The following is a 7146-nucleotide window of genomic DNA, read 5'->3' as shown; positions in this document are numbered from 1 at the left end:
CGCCCATTGGTTGTTGGTTTTGGTAAGGCCTAGATGTTCCACAGAGTCATATCACACCAGTGGGACTCATTTTCGTGAGATTTGAAATATTATTTAGCTAGGCAATTATGATTTGTTTAATAATGGATCGTAATGATAGTGGAGAAAGAATGATGAAAAGAAGATAAGTGGCAAAATTCTAATTTTAAAAATAAGACAAGATAAATAGATAATTATAATAATTAAAGGCTGATTATTAAGTTAATCTTATGGATGAATTTAATGAATTTTTCTATTACGGATTTTTCGTTTCTCAACGCCATTGGAACATTTTAGTGGGGCCTCTTCTGTCATTCATATTTTTATTGTGTAATATTACATTCTGTCTTATATTTATATACAATGTTAATGTGGACCATATTCACGATCTCATTCACACGATATTTACAAATATATAAATTAAATAACCAAATAAGAAGTAGAAGAAGACCAAATATAAATAAAAAATAAACAATACTAATAAAAACGAAACAGAATTAAACTTAAACCAAACTAACATCTTCAACACTATAATTCCTATTTAGAATATTTACATTCAGCCAGGGAAACCCCAAATAGAGCTCTTCCTTTCATTTAGGGAGGAAAGAAAAGGAATCCAGAAGTTCCCCGCCCTTCTCTTTCAACAGTATCACTGGTATTAAAAGCCATTGGAGGATGAGTGAAGGCGCTAGCCGCAGAACTGAGTATTTGAAATAAAATAAAAAAGAAAAATAATTATTATAAAAATAAATAGGGTAAAAGACATAGAAGTAAGTCTATCTTGTAAATGTAGAAAACAAACAGTAGTAGAAGTTAAAAACAGAAAAAAGAAACACAAATGTAGATTGCAGATAAAACTTTAATAATGTTGGAGAATCCTCTTGCTATAAAAGGTTTCTCCAATCTATTAAATTTGGTTAAATTGAATAAAATAGTTTTCCAAATTCAGTTTTTTTTTAGATCTCTTTGTTAATTTATTTTGTTTTTTATTTACTTAAAAAATATATACATCAGCATTAAGAAATCGTATGCCATCTGAAAACTTCTTTCCTTTCCTCAGAGTAAAGGAGAAAGCTCAAAAGATTGGTGGTTCCTCCTAATTACATCGAACACCCAAAATAACACCTACAATTTAAAAACAAAAATATATAGACCGAACTAAATGAATAAAAGCTCTCTAATTATGTCTAAAATACATTATTCACATTCTTTGACAGCAAAATACTGTGCTGTAAAGGAATAATGTAGTCGTCTTACAGGTTGTTATTCATCTTATCGACACACACTGCTTCTGTTGCTGTTGAAGTCTCACATCTTTGGATAATGAAGACTGTAGACATCTGCCGGAGGAAGACATATTCTTCTTACACCATCCAAGTTAAGGTGCTACTCGCTCCCTGCTTCACGAGCAGGACCGATTTTTGTTTTTAACCGGGAATTCGGACTAACTTTCTTATTGCTACTGAATTCGGCTCACTAATATTAACTACTTTCTAAGCTGAACCACAAGTGAAATTGAATTAGTATGTATTTATTTAAGCTATTTACTATCTAAATGAATTAAATAACAATAATTAATATCAAACTGCAAGACTTTTGCCTCCTGTAGAGTAAGTAACCACTTGGCGTTGGGACACGAATCGCTAATCATAAAATAACTTTAATATTTCTTAAACACTTAAAAAACATGTAAATTAATCTAATATACTTATTTTTCGCTAGATATATTGTTGCGGGTTGTAGAAACGTAAATAAAGTGAACTGAGAATAAATAAATAATGTTGATTATACTGGAAGATTATTGTTGGCCGTATGGTGATTGTTGTAAGATGCTCGGAATAGCGAGCAAAAAGGTATGCAAATAACAGAAAAATACTATTCATTAGTTACAGAGGTTTTGCCTCACTTTTCAGGACTTCATCAAGGCTGAATCTAGAAAGAAGGATCAATTCTACTTTTAAAGGTTACAGACTAGGCAAGATTACGCTAATAGCTTGGCAGATGTGGTGAACCTAAAAGATTGGATTATTTGATAATATGGAGGAATAATATCGGGAAAAATTCGCTTCTCTTTGACACATTTTTTTTTAATAGGTTTTTGAACATGTTTCAATGATCCTAAAAAGTGGACTGAAATTTCAGAATTATTTATGTAGTTTTGATTTTGACGGCTTATAACAATTTTTAATATAATAAGAATAAATTTAATAATAAGGATATATATATTTGCATTCACATAGCTATATATGAAATATATAATAAGAGAATGTATTGCGATCGTGCTAAATTACGAATTCGAGTTTTTGATGGAAACACTTGTTTTGAGGTCCCCTGAGCCGAAATAACCAAGTCTGGGCAAGGTAGGCATTGCTATGTATCGGTCTTTTGATAATCCTGGGTATTATTAAGGTGTTTCGTCATCTGCCCCTATACCTGGTGAGGGTATCCTTCTGCGAAGCTTTTAGCGTCCCCGGATATGAAAACATCTGTATTAAGTTTGTCACATTACCAGAGGCTCCTGAGAAAATTAGATTGGCTAACCTTTATGCGTTCTAACAAAAATGACAGGTTTGACGAGGGATCGGAATCAAATTAACCAGGTGCAGGCACTTCCTGGTCATGTCAAATTTTTTACACATTCTCGGCCCTGAGGAGGGGGACGCCCAATCAGAGAGGAGATTTAAAAATAAGGTAACGCCCCAAAAGGGAAATGGGAGAAAAATACAGAGGAAATTGAGAAGAGCCAGACGGACACACTCAACAGGAAGGCTTAAACGGGGGAGGACCACAGTCAGGAGGCAGACTTAAAGGATGCACTTCGACCAGACGAAGTCGTGAGAAGGGCCACGAGACCTGGACATCCCTTATGAACGACACCTACGGCACTACATCCCATGGCATCAGCAGCTATAAGTATAAATTAACTAATAAGTAATAATGTAATAATCGATGTTTTATGGCAAGCTTTATCTGAATCATTTGAATCATAATAACAAATTGTAAATAAATACTTAGTTTCTTTATGTAGTTTATATACTATTATATAAGACCCAATATACCCAATATACCACCTTTTATTATACTATATAATTAATGGTAACAACATTTTATAAATACAAAGGTATTTAATTGGTAAACTGGTAAACACACAAACAGCCTATGGAAAGGAATCCAATTATAATAATAGTTTTTTAGCACTCAATTTATAATCAATTAATTAACATATTTTTGGATAATGGCCTTCAGCGTTTATCCTGGCATCCCAAGTAAATCTCCATAGCGTACATAGCAGCATATAAGGCAAGTTAGTATAGGTGTGTGGGTATGTTGCCAGCCTTGCTCAAAAACCAAAAGTCGTACGATACTGAAATTGCATATTTAAACCTGGAGCATGACAGTGGCAAGTGGAGGAGCATGACAGTGGCAAGTGCAGGACCATGACAGTGGCAAGTGCAGGAGCATGACAGTGGCAAGTGCACAATGCAGAATCGATTTTTCAACTTTTTCAATTTTCTCGAAAACGGTAGTAACGGTTTTGATTAAACTTAAATAAAGTACGTCACTGTACAGTTATGTGTGCTTTGATTTCAGAATGGTCTTATTCTCATTAAAATATTCTAACGGGGCTTAAATGAGGATTTTTCGATAGTTTTTCCTCTAAACTACCTTTAATTTTGTTTAATTGAAATAATCAACTATCTCACTTTCAAAGGATTTGATAATCAACTTAGGGAGAGGGAAAATAATTTTCCAGGTTCAAACGCATTTGGGGAAATAGGATTGGTAATATAGGCTTATTATATACCATTGGAAAGCCAAAGATTTTAGAAAAAAATAATATATAATATATAAAGTTGTGGAAAGTATTGGAGATTCATGAAAAACCCGTGAATAAAAATCGAGTAAGAGGTTAAACTCGTGGGTGCATATGCATTGGGTTTTTCCATTTCAACAGTTGGTTAAATTTTATCTTGTCACCATTGTGAAACAATTCATTAATTTAACTTAACACACATATATTTGAACATTTTAGTTTGCAGGATAACTAACGCCATAAAATCATTCATCCTATTTATAATCTCGATCCTATAACAATTTAACATTAAATAAATGTATGAAGATGTTAATTTTATTAAATTGTTATATTTATGTCATACTTTTACAAAAAAGAAATATTATTAAAATACTTTTCTTAAGTTAGTAGATCTTTCAAATGAAAATTTGGAAAATTAATACGAGAAAATATTGCCACTGTGAATAATTTATAAATATGTGTTCTGAAATGAATGAGAATTAATGTTAACTCAAAGTAGGGAGAGAGTAAGTGAAAGTTTTGTGATGAGCGCTCTGCACCAGATTTTTATATTTCATATGTAATCTGAGTTTGTAACAAAGATATTTTAACTTACTTAATTAAGCGCTCTATCGGGATTACAACGAAATGTTTCATATATGCTTTGTATATTATAGCTCATATCTGAGTAAAATTTCTCCAACTTTAAGTAAACTTGAATTACTTTTTCAACTATATTTCCTCAGCTTGACAACATCCCTCGTCTTATTATTCAAGTTTTAACTTGAGCATGCTGTGAATACACTCATGACCTACACAACGTAAAGATGTTTTTATGGTTTTATTTGTTGAATGATTACATTATATAATAAGTGGGACTTTTCCTGAAGAAAAAAAATACACATTCTCTGAACAATCCTTTATATCTTCTTTAATCCTGAATTCACCAATGATTGTTTATTTATACTCATAACTGCCTGTTGACAGTAAAACTTACTAGTAATTTAGTTCTATTTTAGTATTTAAGAATTTTCAGTTACTTAAAAAAAAATTAACTGATCGTTATAGAAAATAATATTCTAAATTGATTATTTAATCTTTGAAAATCCTTAAATACAATTGTTCATAGATATTAAAATATGATTTGCCTGATCAGTTTTACAAAGAATATATTTTGTAGACATTGCAATGTAGACCATGAATAATATTTATAAAAAAAGAAAAAGAAAAGTATGAACACTTTTATTTAAGGATTTTCAAGAATGCTAAAAACGTATCTTGGTTATCCATAAAATAAATAAATGTGTTGGCTCTCTATAATTGAAGAATTTAAACTCATTAATTCGGTCATCAATAAATTTCCCCATTACACAAATCCGAACTATTTGTATACAATCAATATCCCCTATTGTGCTATAATATGAGTGTAATATTGAAATTATTTGTATTGATTGACCTAGTAAGTACGATCAAATGTATTTTTTTTAGAAAGAATCACAATTTATATTAGCTTTTCACTCCTCAAAAAATCTTTATATACGAAAAAAAAGATTGTTGTTAATGCTAACGCCTTAACCCGACTTTCGATTTTTTTTTTTTTCGAAAATCACTAAAATTTCAAACTTTAAACGTAAAGTCCACCAATCCCCACGAAATTCGGGAGTTTCAAATATCAATAAAATTTCTGTTTTTCTAAAAACTTATTTAGTACAATTAGAAATATTTTTTGTTCATTCTACTCGAAAAGTAAATCCATTTGGTATATAATAACCTTTAAATAAATATTAAACAAAAGCAGGGAACAATCATATAAACAATTCTTGTAACTATATATAGTATTTTAATCCACCTACAGAGCATTGGAAAAAAAGCCATGCCAAAAAACAGGAGAGGTGTCTAATTGTTTGTTGAACCGGGGATTACCAAAAAAAAAATATTGAAATTGGCAAGCCCACGTCTGTAGCCTCCCTCTGCTAGTATAAATATTGTGCATAGGTGTGAATTTTTTTTATTTTATTTTATTTTACTATTATCTAATATATTTATACTGTCTATGACTGAATCATACTGTTTATTTATATTTATATGAATGAATACCTTCATCACGATTAGTTATAGTAAATAATTAAGACAGATTGTAATAATTGAGATAAATTCAGGCCTACCTGGGGTGGCTTCGTATTACGTTCTCCGTTCTCTCCTCACTCACAAGCCCTTAACACGTGGAAAACATTAATTATCACCCTAAGAAAATTATGTCTAACTCCCTTCGCGTTATATAATTCATTAATTTGCCATTAATAAAAAAATGATTAACCCTAAAAAATGTCGGCTAGTTTTAGTTCACTTTGTATCGGGATAGTCTCGTAGAATTTAGGTTAGGTTAGTTAATGTTTCTTTTTTTGACACTCTGCAGCTTGGATAATTAATATTCAGGAGGATTCAGAACTGTGAACTACTACTCTTTTGCTTGACCAGTTCATCGCCCACTTTACTGATTCTACCAAATAAAATTAAATATTGGGGTAGTTCTTTAGCGATTGATACAAAACTAGTTGAGTTTAATATGACAGTTGCTAGTATTACACATGTACTATTTGGTTATAGTGCTCAGTTTCTACCCATTTTTCATTACTGTGTGATGTGATATAACAAGTCGTCGCTTAAGTTGTACTTCGTAACTCGAAAAAAAAAAATCAACAATATAATTTTAATAATTTAAAAAATAATAAAAATAAAATACATCATTCTAGAGAAATCTCGTCTTAACAACCGATTATTACGGTCCAAGTTTAAATTTTTTTCCTACTAAGAGAATTTATTCGATGAGTCTGTAGGATGAACTATAAATTTTTAGTTTGCTAAAATATGAAGTTTTTCTGTGATGAAGTATTAAGCTGTAGTATTAAGCTAGTTGTAGTATTAAGTTTATAACTGAATTTGTATTTATACTGATTATAATTTAAACATTTATAACTTGATTTTTTAATTATTTATTTGGTTATTTTGTGAATTTTTGAGAAAATTACGAAGTTTTTTTTTAAACGTAATTTCTTAAAGACACGATTTACAATCCACTGAGAAATAATGCGCTAAAACAAGAATATTCAATTGTTGATTTCATAAGGTGGTGATAAGCTCGGAATAGAAAAATTCAATTATTCAATATATATGTACTTTCGAAAATTTTTACTTACCAAATTTATTCGCTGTCTTAGGGTTCTAAACTTATTTGGTCCATATTCAGAAAATCAGTCGAACCATTTGAAAAATATGAATTAATTTTATATTATTTATTATTATACTCTTATTGTTGTTCATTCAAAATCAAAAGT

The sequence above is a fragment of the Halyomorpha halys genome, unplaced genomic scaffold (assembly GCF_000696795.3).
Source record: "Halyomorpha halys isolate HHAL.00 unplaced genomic scaffold, Hhal_1.1 Scaffold1172.1, whole genome shotgun sequence".
Lineage (NCBI taxonomy): Eukaryota > Metazoa > Arthropoda > Insecta > Hemiptera > Pentatomidae > Halyomorpha > Halyomorpha halys.
This window is presented reverse-complemented; position numbering follows the sequence as displayed.